Raw genomic sequence first — 14,979 nt, 5'->3', positions numbered from 1 at the left:
GAGGTATGCAACTGATTTCTTCTATCTTCTCTAGGAATTATGAGACCAAGTTGCCAGTGGAAAAAAGGTAGGAGGAAGTGAAAGGAGATGGAGGAGATTTGAGTGGAGAGGGAAAGTACAGTGGGATGGTTATACATTGCAGAGGGCGCATCTGTGATTTGGGCTCATGAATTTGAATGGGCCCAGACAGCACCAAATTCATGATTGCTAGTGACTATGGTGGCTCAAGGAAAGGAAAGAGAAGAATGAGCTGGAGTGGTCAGGGAAGGCTTCCTGGAAGAGATGAGACTTAAGGAATGTGTCCAACTTATACCCTTAGGCCAGGCCCTCCAGGTGAGAGGATTAGTAAGAGCAAAGCACAGAATGGGGAAGGGAGACAGAGACAGAGACAGAGACAAAGAACAATGTAGGCCAGTTGGCTGCAGGAGAGCAATGGAGATGGAAGTGGGATGGAGATTAAAAGCAGAGTGCAGAGCGTCTAATGGAATAGTGGAAAGTCTGAAGAAAGAGAATATAGCAAGGTTAAAGCAGAATTTCAGAAGATTAGCACAGCATTGGTATGTAGTATAGATTGGAAGGAGCTTTCTGGCCAAAAGGAGTGGCCATACTTAAGCCCAGGACACTAGGATTGACTAATTACATTGGTACAAGGAAGATACAGACAAAGCAAAGACCCCTGCCTTAGGATAACACTTTTATCCATCCACCTCCTCCCTGAGGATCTTACATACCTTTTGGGGAGCATGAAAAGCTGAGAATATTTCCCAAGATTTTGTTAATTTTGAAGCTCTTGGACGAGTCCATTCTAATGTCCATACCTCCTGAGAAATATAGTCTATCCACTGAATGGTCACAGCCAGATGGACTTGACAAGACTGAGTGCTTGAAAAATGCCAGCAAGCAATACACTAAGCCTGTCTTACTTCACTCAATCCTCACAACAAACCTTTGAAGTAGATGTTTCTACTATCCCCATTTACAGCAAGAAAACTGTACCACAAAGCCTTTGAGTAATTTTCCCAAAGTCAACCAGCTAGTAAGGAGAGGCGTCAAACCCTGGGAGGAGTCAAACTCAGGCTGGAGTCTGAGCCATGGAACCACTGCCAACAAGGTCCATGACCAGACAGCGGCCTTGTAGAAGGAAACACCACAAATGGGAGAGGCCCTGGCCCCAGGCTCAGCAGGAAAAAGTGGGGCCCAAATTACTTGTGGTCTAACTGAAATGCCAGGATGTGCATGGGGGTGATCACAGACGGTGGGCCTCTCCCATGAGGTCGGGTAGAGACCTTTCAGCTGCAGAGACCTAGAGAGAAAAGCAGAGAGAGAGAAGCAGCATTCAAATTCAAACCGACATACAAACCTCAGTTTTCTCATTACAAAAACCACCTTCTCCCCAGAATCATTAGGAAAATCAATAGGAAAACACCAAATTAAGGACTTATTGTGCTATTCTGACACCCAGTTTCTGAAGAGAGAGATTTTTATTTATTTATTTAATTTATTTATAAGGTATAGAAATGGGATACATATCCCCCAAGCGCTAATAGATAATACTTTTGTGTGGTGTTTTTGTTTTGTTTTTTCCTGTGATTTTACTTATTTAGTCCATGTTTGGCTCCTGAGCCACCAATGGCTGAAGCAGGTATCAGTCTGTGTAGGACACATCGCAGAGCCTTCCAGAATATGGAACCGATAAATGTACTTAATGTTAGTTGTTATCACTCTGGAGCCTGCAAGCTTGATGGTCGCATATAAAGTCAGATCATTCCAAATACAGTCAGAGAAAGAGAAGATGAAATAGAAGAGTTTATTTTGTTTCTCCCAGTAGGTCAGTTTTAGAATCACAAAGTGCTTTGGGGTCACTTGGAAAATAAAGAAAACGGAATGTATCCAACTGTTGCCCAGGCTAGGAAAGCAAATCCCCAAATCACACAGAACTAGGAAGGATTTGGTTTCATTAAAAGCAGCCACTGGCATTTGGCCCCTGAAGATGAAAGCAAAAGCCCCTTAAACAGGCTCGAACATGAGCTGAATTTCCGGACAAGTCCCCAGGGAGCCAGGATTGTTTGAAAGGAAGGCATGAACATCCACATCTTTCCAGAGATTTGAAAAAGCAGGGCAGTTCCAAACACATTGATCCTAAGCTCATGGAAGAGAACAGGGAATGAGGAATCAACATGTCAGGTGCTACAGAGACCCTTGGGTCTAATTCTCATAATAACCCTGGATATAATACTATTTCCATTTTACTGATGAGGAAACTGAGGCCCCACTGCAATTCAGTGGCCTTCTGAAGTTCAATTAATAAGTGGCAGTACCAGAAACCACAAAGTCTTTCTGACTTCAAAGTCTATGCCCTTTCAAGCACTTAATAGAACAATGAGCATTTCCAAGCCAGTGGGTCAGATTCTCGCCAGGCCTAGCTTCTCCCATCACCATAAATCAGGCCCTTTGGCTTTTCACTTGAGTCCACCAAATTTATGTTCTGCTCTAGCCTAGTTCCCAGAGCTAATTACTAAAAGCCTGTGTCCCAGGCTCGATGTCTAAGTGAGAAAGCTCATTTGCTAATTTGGGTGTTCATACGGGCCCTCCTCCAGAAAGAACAGAAGTTGGCTATCCAGCCTCTGTACAACTCCACAGATAATGAACAGGGTCAAAAATGAAGCCAAGAAAAATGTATGTCCTGATGAGACATGCTTTTATGTCTGGCAGGCCACAGATCTGGGGTTCTGAGCTTTCTAGCATTGACCTAGAACAGGGAGGAAGGAAGGGGTGGAGGGTAGGAGGGAGGGAAGAAAAATTTAACTTATAAAACCTATGTCCACAAATCAAAAAGACAAAGCCACCAGAAAAAATAAACACCATCTCCAACATCCTTACAATAATAGACTAAGGGCTATTTTGTATATCAGCTCTTATCCTACAGAACATTTCAAGAAAAGCAGTTCTTCAGGGAGTCAGGGCAATACTGACTCCAAAGCTCACTGCCTGTTACTTTGCTAAGAGAGCAGTGAGCACCTCGGTTTCAGAAGCATCAGATCACAGGTTCTTCTAGGAGATATCTCATACCTACTATTACTCACAGGTAAGGTCACAAGAGACCGTGCATGGATTTCTACAATCTTACCCCAGGAGAAAAATATTGGCTTTCCGGAAGTTAGATATTAGCCCCATAGTTTCACGCCCAATTAGATCTGGGGGAAATTCCTAAAGGCACAGAGTCACGCCCAAGGGGGTGAAAGTACATTCCTTCCCTTCAGGAATGGCTCTGGTCCTGGCAAAGCCTACTTTTTAAGGATCCACCTGAAGTTTCCACCTAAAACAATAGAGCCCACCAAGACCTAGATTCTGGTTTAAAAAGTTCTAGAAATTCAATTTTTTTTTTTAACATTCCCTCCCTTGTGAGACCTCCTGCACTCCAAGGAACAATCCAGCTTGTCAGATTTCAAATCTGAGTTTGCAAGGTCTGTTCAAAATCTGCACACAACCTTCACTTCCTGCTCTGAAATAATGCACCCTCCTTCCACTCACTAAACCTCACCTGGAACAGCGAGGGGAGAAGAAACATCCTCACTGTCCCTCCAGCAGCCTCAGCGTCAACCTTGGCCCTAATCGGGGCCGGGTCAAGGAGGTGCCAGAATGCAAAACCCTGGGACAAGCAGTGTCAGCATGCATGACTCCTCACACCTGTCGTTGGACAAGGCATAACAGAACCATCTCCTGGTTTGGCGCGCCTGCACAACGTGCAATTCTAGAGGTGAACCCGAGTGTCTTTTGCAGCCAGAGTTTCTGACTGTCTCCATGCTGAGAGGTGAAGCACTTGACATTTGGCTGCCATGCTGTTGTGAGCACGTCTGATTGTGCACAAGGCATGTGGAAATCAGAATGTACCTGTCACAGGTGTCAGCCTGCGTCTGACAGGTACAGATCTGAAGAGTGGTCACAACTTGCTCTTCGTTGTGGCGAATATCTCTTGGTGACCTTTCATCTGCAGATGGGCAGGCACCAGCCTTTACATGCTAATGTGCCCCTTTATCTCCCAAAGGTTTCCTTCCAGCTCCATGGCTTGTATCCTGGGAATTCATCATAGACAATAACTGGGAGTGAGAGCTGTTCTAAGACTACATGAAGCATGTTCAGAAATGGCACTAACTTTTTCTGGCCAATAGGATACTAGTATAAAGTTACAATTTTTATATAATAAATCAACATGCCAGTCCTTTATGCCTTTAACAATATATGATTCAATACCACTTAGCATTCTAATTTATTTTATTATTTATTTGCGTGTATCCTGCCTCATTTGACAAAAGATTATAGGTGGCTATTAGATTTTATAGACACAGGCAGTTCTACTCCTGTATTCAGTTTTCACAATACACATGGACTTAATCAATTGGTTACTTCTTAGGGGACACAATTTTTCACTAAGTGTATTACCATTGGTAATACCACAGCTGTTTGAGTGGCTGGTTACTCAGATGGCACCGTGATCTTTCTTTGATGAATGGTGGCTAGAAATGTGTTACTCTTATGAATGTTTAGACTTTTCTCACTGAGTTTTTTGTTGGCTATATTATCGCCTTGGCTTACTGAAACAAAATGTATTTACAGCCATTAAAATTTTTATTAAAATTTCTTTTTTTAATAATCTTATTACAAAATTTTTTATAACACGAAACGTAACATTCTAAAAAATCCAAAATTTACTACTGATACTAATTCCTATGAGTTTGCTGTGCTACCATACACAAGTCAAGAAATTAAAGAAATCATTAAATATTCAGAAACATTTAACATCCAAAACCTTAAAATCTAACTGCATGTAGTAGCCCCTCAAAAAGCTACAACCTGCATTTTGAAAAAAGTATTTACTCTACAAAGAATCTTATCAGCTATATGAAAATCTGTACAGTTTTTATGCTGAATCTAATATTGAGCTTAATAATGAGCATCATTACAGGACAGCCTTTTATTCTTCATCTTCATCCTCTTCCTCCCCCTCATCTTCTGGTTTGTTCTTCACCTTTGAGCCTGTTGACCTGCCAGGCCCTTTCCCACCTCACTTTTGCCTTTGGCACAGTACGCGGCAATATCCTTTTCATCCTTCTCCTTTAGTTTAGCTCTTTTTTGTTCATATGGTTGCTTATCTTTGGCTGACTATTCAGACCACAATCTCACCCAATTTTTTTGCAATATCCCCAATGGATAAACCAGGGTGTTAACTTTTGATCTTTAGGTGATGTTCAGAGCGAAACAGGAAGAAGGAGGTAGATGGAGGCCTTTTAGGAGCACTGGGAGCTTTTTTCTTTCCTTTTTTATCACCTTTGGGAGCAGCATAATTTTTCATCCCCCTGTTAATAGCGAGCTTTGTCACTCTTTGACATATATTCAAACTTTGACTTTTCCTTTGCAGACATGGTCTTCCATCTCTCTGAACATTTCTTGGAGAATTCAGAAAAGTTAACGGAAGAATCTAGGTGATCCTTCCTGTGCTCTTCCCGGCAGGTTTGCATGAAGAAGGCATGCAAGGACATCTTGCCCCTCAGCCTGCTGGGGTCTCCTTTAGCCATGGTGACAGCATCTACCCGGTGGTAAGTTTTCCTAAGAGTCCCACCAAACTGCAGGGTCCGACTGAGACACTTCCCTTGCTGGGCTCCGGCGTGAACTCTATTAAAATTTCTAACCAAAAAATTACTTTGTAATTGTATTTTTTATATATTTGAAACTCTCTAAACCCAGAGCTTCACAGATGAATACAGAGATCACAGCTAAGACCTGCTTACCTGGATCAGAAACCATGGGAATCACAAACCGGAAGAAACACTTATATGGTAATTTTGACAGAGTGCTGGAGGTTGAATGTGGACCACCAGGAGACTAAGAAACTCCCGGGGCCACAGGCTTAGTGAAGCCACCAGGCTGTTTTTTTGTTGGTTTTTTTTTTTTTTTTAATTTTTCAAATACATTTGTCTCCATTTACCCGCCACCACTTTCCCCTGCCCCACCCACCCCTACCTCCCCCACTCAATCCTTCCCCACCTGGGCCTTGTCCATGTGTCCTTCACATCTGTTCCTTGATCTGACCCTCCCCCTTTCCCTCCCTCCCATCTCTGTCAGTTTCTTCTTTCTTTCAGTGTTTCTGGTTATATTTTCCTTGCCTGCTTGCTTTGCTGATTAGGTTCCACTTACAGGTGAGATCATATGGTATTTGTCTTTCACCACCTGGCTTATTTCACTTAGCATAATGCTCTCCAGTTCCATCCATGCTGTCACGAAGGGTAGTAGCTCTTTCTTTCTTTCTGCTGCATAGTATTCCTTTGTGTAAATGTATCCAGGCTTTTGTGAATTTTACTTCTAGGAACCCCAGCAGGTTCTTACAGTGAGCCAAGAAACATATCTTGATGGCTATGGTAGAAGGAGGGGAAAGTAACCGCTTGAAACACATTAACATGTTGAGAACACTCTCCATAACAAAGTCTTAATCTCCATGAAAAAGTCTTTGCCTTATCCCATATAGGGCTTTTTGCCATAAATAACAAAGTCAATTACCGAACACCAGCACCCTCTAGCCTTTCTGCCTTACCCAAAGGGGTGGGCAGGGAGGAGGAAAGAAACTACAAAACACTTGTTGAGGTCACAGCCCATGACACAGGTCCACTAAGAGACTAAGATTTTTATCTTTAGATTACATAACACCTTTCCTCCCTGACATCTTGCCACCACATAAATAGGCTCCAGTATAATAAGAGTGGATTACTATTGAAAGAGTTGCAAGATACAGACTCAGCTTAAGGAGGAATTCTTAAGGAAGACCAAAGAAGATAGAGAAGACAAACAGAAGGACACCAGAGGAATCTGAAACTCCTGGCACCTAAGGTTACAGCACACATCGAACACAGCCCAACTCCAAACTCGATCACTAACTTAAATTTCACACTAAAGACCTTTTACTCAAGTTCTTACTACCCAGTACATTATGTCCAGCTTTCAACAAAAAATTACAAGATATGCTAAAAAGAAAACAGTCTGAAGAGATAAAGCAAGAACCAGACTCAGATATTACACAGGTTGTAGAATTATCAGAGAATTAAAATAACTATGATTAATATAGTTTTTAAAGATTTTATTTATTTATTTTTAGAGAGAGGGGAAGGGAGGGAGAAAGAGAGGGAGAAAAACTCTCTCTCCCTCATGTGCCCCCAACTGGGGACCTGGTCTGCAACCCAGGCATGTGCCCTGACTGGGAGTTGAACCAGCAACCTTTCAGTTCACAGGCCAGAGCTCAATCCACTGAGCCATACCAGCCAGGGCAACTATGATTAACATTTTAAAGGCTCCAATAGGAAAAGTAAACAACGTCCAAAAACAGATGGGTAAGGTAAGCAAAGAGAGGAAAATCTAAGAAGAATAAAAATAAATACTACAAATCAAAAACACTGAACAGAAATAAAGAATGCCTTTGATGAGCTTATCACTAAACTAGGTTTTACTAAGGAAAGAACCAGCAAGTTTAAAGATATGCAATATAAACTTCCCAGATAAAAATACAAAAGGAATTAAGAATGATAAAAACAGAAACTCCAAAAACTATGGGACAATTTTTAAAAAGTGTAACATAAAAATAATTGTAATATCAGAAAGAGGAAAGAGAACAGAGCAAAAGCAATGATGTAATGAAGTAACAGTGGCTAAGGATTTAACAAAATTAATGACTAAACTGCAGATCAAGAAACCTCAGCAAACACCAAGCAGGATAAATTCCAACAAAACTCTACACCTAGATATATCACATTTTTGTTTTGAAGAAACAAAAGACAAAAGGGTAAAAATCTTTTAAAAAACTAAAGAAACACCTTACCTATAAAGGAAATCTGGTAAGAGAAGAATTACAGGAAACTTCTCCTCAGAGCAAAAGCAATTCAATGGAGAAAGTATGGTCTTCAGCAAATGGCAGCGGAACAACTGAACACCCATATACCAAAGAAATTGAATCCAAACACAGACTTAACAACGGTTCACAAAAATTAATTCAAGTGGATCATAGACCGAAATATAAAACTCAAAACTATAAAACTTCAAGAAGAAAATCTACGTGATCTAAGGTTTGACAGTGAGTTTTCACATAGAATACCAAAAGCACAGTCCATGAAAGAAAAGATGGACTTCTTTAAAATTTAAAATATCTATTCTGTGAAAGACACTGTTAAGAGAATGAGTACAGAAGCCATAGACTGGGAGAAAATATTTGCAAAACATATATCTGATAAAGTTTGATATCCAAAATGTACAAAAACTCTTAAAACTCAGCAATAAGAAAACAACAGTCTATTTTAAAATGGGCAAAAGATATGAACAGACACCTTACCGAAGAAGATATACAGATGGCAAATAAGCTTATGAAAAGATGTCCCATGTCATACATCATTAGGAAACTACATATTAAAACAACGAGATGCCACTAAAAACTACTATAATCATTAAAGTTAAAAAAAAAACTCTGAAAATAACAATGCTAGCAAGGAACCCTCATTCATGGTTGATAGTAACGCAAAATGGTACAGCCACTTGAGAAGACAATTTGACTTTTTCTTACAAAGTTGAACATTGTCTTATCATACAATCCAGCGATGATGCTCCTAGATATATTTGAACTGATTTGAAAACATAGGCCCATCCCAAAATCCATACCCAAATGTTTATAACAGCTTTACTCATAATCCCCCCAAATCAGAAGCAACCAAGATGTCCTCATTAAGTAAGCTGATAAGTTATGGTATACTCACACAATGGAAAATTATTCAATAATTAAAAGGACTGAGCTATCAAGACACACAAAAAACATGAGTCAACCTTAGATTTTGCTAAGTGTAAGAAGCCAGTCTAAAAAGGGTACATATTATTTCAAATTATACGACATTCTGGAAAAGGCAAATCTATAGAGACAGTAAAAGGATCAGGGGTTACCAGGAGTTTAAGGGAAGAGAAGAGGGCTAAATAGGCGAAGCACAGGGCATTTTTTAGGGCTGCAAATCTATTCTGTATAGTACTGTAATGGTGGATACATGGCATTGTGCATGTATTAAAATGTATAAAATTTTACAGCACAAAGTATGAAACTTAATGTATATAACATTTTGAAAATCATTTAGGCGGTTTAAAAGGGGTGGGCAGGAGTCACAAGGATAGAATACAGACCATTACAAATGACTCTAACTATTTTACACATTCATGAAACAATATCACTGACAAAGGTGGAAGAAAAAGGTGCTGACCTACTAACTTTGGAAGTTAGTGGAGTTTTTAAGACTAAACGAAAAAAGCAACTGCATATATTAGCACTGTATTCTTATTGGTAAAGTAGTTTCCCAAAGGGATTCAGGTTAATAATTCTGATACTGATATACATGTATATATTCATGTGTGAATATATACCTATATATCTATCATATAGCTGGATATATAGGAATATATATACAGGATCTGGCACAAATAACTCCCCTTTTTAATTACAAAATCTTTTATTACAAAATCATAAGCATGTAATTCTTTAACATAACAATATCACACTCAAGCACACCATATGACATTTTAGGTGAAATGTTCAAATTAAAACTATAAATTATTACACCCACATTTATTACCCTACCAACCACACTCAAACAGGTGTTACTTCTGCTGGACCCTGTATGTCTAGAATAAGAGCTTACAGATAAGCAAAGGAAGAAATCTAGAATGATCCATATGGTAATAGATTAGAGCTGTAGATATCAATACGAAGTTATTTTCAGCTTCATATAGATCGTTACATTTACAAATATTTATAGATATGTGAATATATATGGCTTAGTATATACATATTTCCTTACTCTGCCAGCTGAGAGAGCCTAGAATCAACAACACCACAGTGACAATGAGCAGCCTTGTCATCCAGATCTTGGTTCCCAGCACCATTCTCCAATAAAAGGAAGCAGACATCATTGGCGAAAAGCTCAATTCTATGAATGAGGTGGAAAATACATAAGAGGAACCTGGAGCATTGTATGGTGTCAAAAAAAATAAGGAAGTACTCAGAAACAAACCTTACAATGCTGAGGATATGTCAAAGGAACTTAGGAAACAACTGAAACACTCCTAATGGCCAAAGCTGGAACAACTGAGCAACAAAGTAAATAAAATAGTACTCAATTATAACTTAAAATCTTCCATGCAGAATTCCAAATAACATACACATGCCCACCTCAAGCAGGTAAAGTACAGTCTCCAATCCCGTAAGTGTAGGCATCACATAGTAACTTCCTTCCAAAGAGTACAATATGGAAACGAGTGCGGAATAACTTTACAGTGGGGAAACCAAACAAATATTACTTCAACCAGGGATCAAGGTCAACATCAACAGTGATAAATCATTTTGATAGTGTATACCCTTGATATGATGTGATGGGGGAAAAAATGGCAATTTTACCTCTGAGGTGTTTTTTTCTTTTTTTCCCAGAAACCATACCCCTAGTTTAATTATGAAAAAAAAAAAGATCTAATTGAGGGGCATTCTCCAATACACCTGACCAAGCACTCCTCAAAACTGTCAAGTGCATCCAAAACAAGAAAGGTCTGAGAACCTCTCACAGACAAGAGTGCATATGATTACTAAATACACGATGGTATCCTAGGTGAGATCCTAAACAGAAAAAGGACATTATGTTAAAAGTTAGAAAATCTGAATAAAGTATAAACTTCAGTTAATAATAATGATCAATACCAGTTCATTTGTTGTAATAAATGTACCATACTAATACGAGATGTTAATAAAGTGGGATGTCTGTGGCCTGAAGTAGGCTTGGCATTAAATCCTGAAACTCCCTGCCTCCTTCCTGTGACAGAATCTATCCTTAGCCAGCTGTGGCCTGAGTTTTGATTGAGCTCGAATAAGTATAAAAGCCAAGCAATACTGGGCACAGCTGAGAAACTTTTGTCACTTTGTTGAGCTAAAATGCTCATAGGCCTTTATTCAATATTGTTTGAACCGATAAATTTATGAATTTAGAAGATACTGCATAGACGCCATTGTACTGTTTCACTGATGTGTAACTTGTATAAGTCTCGAGAATAACAGCATTTTCAAGCTGCAGAAAGGCCTTAGAGAAATCTTGTTGCCTAACCCTTTAATTTTCTAAATGAGGAAGCTGGCTCAAAGAGGTCAGTTAACTTGCCTGGGTCACACAATTGGTTGACCCTTAAACCAGATCTCTTTATATTATTACCAGCTTCCAACTTAACTATATTATGCAGTGGTACAGAAAGATTGGTACTCGTGTGTTGGTGTGAGCCCCTAGTTAATCCCTCTACTCTAGCATGGGCCTCAAGACATTGTTTATAACTAGTCAGTCTTTGTCTATTGCCTCCCTGCCTCTCTGTCCCACCCACCCCCTTTCTCTCATATTCCCCCTTTCCACTCTGTGTAAATATATTTCTGCATGTGTTTTTCCTCTTCCTCTCCACTCATTCTTAGTTAATTCAATATCACTGCAGATTTAAAGAGTTAATCTTGCTGACTATTACACCCCACCCCTAATAAGAAGGCACCAACAACCTCCCTCTGGCTTAACAAGGACATCCATATGACTTCCAAATCAAATCAACAAGCTTATATTTGATTCTTTGACTCAGTGCTTAATTGGCAATATAATTAATTCAATTAACAATCAATTTAATCAATATGAAGAAATCCAACCCCAGTGTTAACCTGGCACAAATCTGAGTTTCAGACATAGTTCTTCCCCTATATAAGTGCATTGTCATTGCCTCAAACATGAATTATGTGGTAATACTAATGCACTCTGCACCCAAGAGTTTATTCTTGATCGTGTCTCATGCTTTAGAATGGATATGTGAACTGTCCTCTCATCTGCCCTCTAGATGAAAGGGCCTCATGAAATCACCCCTTATACTTTGCTATGTTCAGAGGAACTCTAGCAGGATACACCACCAGTCTAGTCAGACTCCAACGAACAACTGCCTACTCAGTCTCAGTTCTTGGTCCTAGTTCCCAAGAGTAGGAATATTTTTGATTGATTCCAAAATTCTGTCATGACCAAAACTCTCTCTTTACTAGCTTTGCCTAATATATTAAAAAAAAAAATTCCTTGTTTTAGTCTTCAAAGATTATTCTTAAAATGCAAGGCAACACATGTTATTGTCAGTCAGGAACCTCTTGGCTATAATGAGCTTACCAACACTGGGTTGCAGGACAGCTGAATTTTGATAGGAATGAAAATTTCATAATCTAGAATAGAAAGCAGTACCAGGGTAGGTCCTATGTAGCCAAGGACCAGTAAAACGGTGCTATGGAAAAACCAATCCACATTCCAAATAATCAGTTTATAGGCCTTTAGATAAAACATACAGTTGGGAGATAATTGATTGCTTAGTTAATAGTTGACACTCAATTAATACTATCTACAGTGAATTGAAAGATGTTTTTCATGGCTTCAAAAGGTTTCCCACCACACAGGTGTTGGATGGTCATGCTGGGGGGTCAGTAGAAGAATCGGGGGAGAGAATGGACGAAGTGCAGGTAATCACTCATTAGAGACACAGAAAATTAATGTAGGGGGTCATGGTAAGTATTGTTTAACAGACGGAATGTGAAATTTCAAAGTGCACTAAATGTAGCAAGGATAAAAATTGTTTTGTGAAACTTTTGTTTCGGTTGTCTGTGTATATACATGTGCCTACGTTTATTGTGGGGATTGTGGTAAGAAAAGTAAAACACTGCTTTAGATGACTTTCAGAAATCATGATTCTATTTATTCATCTTGCCTCTCCACTTAATTTTATACCACCTGGTCCATGCAATAACTGTCATGCATAACATCAAGTAGAAATAATAGAATTTTGGAATCTCAACAACTCTTCAAGCTAGGTATTCTGACATTGATTTTATAGAAGATAAGATTAAGTTGCTTGCCTATTCTAAATAACTTGTTCAAGGCCACACAGCTGATGAGCTTGTGCATCCAATATTTGTGATACAGAGAGATCTGATCAGATCACTGGGGAGAAGTAGGGAGGGGCCATAGGAGGAGTTTGCCAAGGCATCCGAAAGCAGTCTTGGAAGGGATTGGCTGAGAAACTGAATGCCTCCAGAGCGCATGGGAATTAAAAAAAAAAAAAAAAAAAAAAAAGGCAGGCTCGCTGGCTCACAGGCTCTCTGGCTCCCGGGCTGGCTCTCCCTGGCTCTCAGGCTCCTCTTCCTTGAGGATGCCTGGGTGATCGTGCTGCAGCTACCTGCCATTTCCCAATGGACAGTAGTTAGGATGGAAAGCAACTCCAGGCACAGCCTAGGATCAGGCTGGCCTGGCAGAGGGTGGCAGGGTTATTCTTCTTTGGGTGTCCTAGAGGGGACAACCTCTGAGGCAGAAGTCTGCAATTCTTCCAAAATTGTGTAGCTTTTGTATCTTATGTTGTTTTAGTTTGTAAACTAACCTTATAGAAATGAGATAATTAAAACTAACAGGGGGAAATGATAGAACTCAGGTGTTAAGAGTTTAGCCTTAATTGATAGGTTTAAATGATTAAAGCTGTAACTAAAGAGTTAAAGAGTTTAGCCTTAATTGGCAGGCCTCAGTGACTAATTCTTGTGGAAAGCTGTTATTCCAAAATTGTGAAGCTTTTGAATAAAGACTCCTTTCCTTTATCACCAAACCTTTGCCTCTGGAATTTTGCCTGGAGGGTGGCGGCGGGCTGCAGGACCCCACCTGCTGCTCGGTAACCTTTGAGCCCAGTCAGAACAGGCCTCTCCGAGCCTGGATGTGCGCAGCACTCCACCGTACTCTTCAGAAGCTTGATGATGAAAGAGGAAAAATTAAAAGTAGAAATTCATCAAAAAATATTTAGCTAATTAAAAAGTAATTCATAAGGCTCAAATAGGAATATCAATCATTTCAACTTGTACATTCACACTATGAAAAGAAGTAAATCTCTTAATTGCATAATCTAAAGTGTCCGTGTCCAAATGCCAGTCCATACACTGGGCACATCACAATCCCTGGAGGGGCTTTATAAAAACGCAGATTCTCAGACTCCACTCCTGGAGAACCTGATTGGATATTAACAAAGCCCCAGTGATTGTGCACAGACAGGTTTAGGAACCATGGGCCTCATTACATTTCAAATTTAAGACCTCATAGAATTTTTAGCTGGAAGAAACTTCAGACACCACCTAGTGCTTGGGTGGCAATGAGTTTTGTCATGAGGAACAATTGCAAATGATAAAAAATGCTTCTTGGAGGATCAATCGAGAGACATTTCAAACAGCACCCAGGCTAGATCAGCCGGAGTCCCAAGACTGTTAAATGGTGTCTGTTATGAATGAGGAGGTAGGAAGAAAACTAGGACCCAACCCCTTCATTTTCCAGTCCTGTGTGCCCCCCAAAACACACTTTAGTGGCATCTAAATCCAGAAGCAAAATCTAGGCTTCCTCACTCCTAGTCCAGTTCCTTATTTAAAATAATTTCCAATAAAGCTTATCAGAAATGCTGGTTTCTAGAGTGCTTATAGCTGGTGTATGGCAGAATAAGCCAATGTTTACTTTACTTGAAAGATTAAAGCAAATCTGCCCTAATTGTTCCTACTCGTTAATGCCTCGGCTACTTTAAAAGGCAGGTAGAATATTTTAGTCCATGAATTAGCTAATACTGGCATCCCTTGAGAATTAATCAAGAAGAATGATATGTAGTCTTGCAGTTTCTGACTTGGGTTTAGATTCATACTAAAGAATACATGACTAACATAAGATCTTTTCTTGAAAGTAGGTTTTGATGAAAATATAGAACATAAAGAAAAAAAAAAGTACTGGATGCCTGAAGGGAGGCGAAAACATTACTTCAGAAGGGAGAATGTTCAAGAGAGGATGCCTAGGGTACCTAGGGAACTGGTGTACCTCACAAGTGCGCTTAAAACAGCCAGGTCAGAAAAAC

At 39.6% G+C, this 14,979-nt stretch overlaps 1 pseudogene; it reads right to left on the bottom strand.

Moving 5' to 3' along the window:
* Window positions 1-4,972: 4,972 nt before the first annotated feature.
* LOC129071999 (high mobility group protein B2-like) lies at window positions 4,973-5,785 on the bottom strand (annotated as a pseudogene).
* Window positions 5,786-14,979: the final 9,194 nt, after the last annotated feature.

This window comes from Pteronotus mesoamericanus, unplaced genomic scaffold (assembly GCF_021234165.1).
Source record: "Pteronotus mesoamericanus isolate MK-2021 breed Mesoamerican mustached bat unplaced genomic scaffold, CSHL_Meso_final contig_291, whole genome shotgun sequence".
Classification (NCBI taxonomy): Eukaryota; Metazoa; Chordata; class Mammalia; order Chiroptera; family Mormoopidae; genus Pteronotus; species Pteronotus mesoamericanus.
This window is presented reverse-complemented; position numbering and strand designations above follow the sequence as displayed.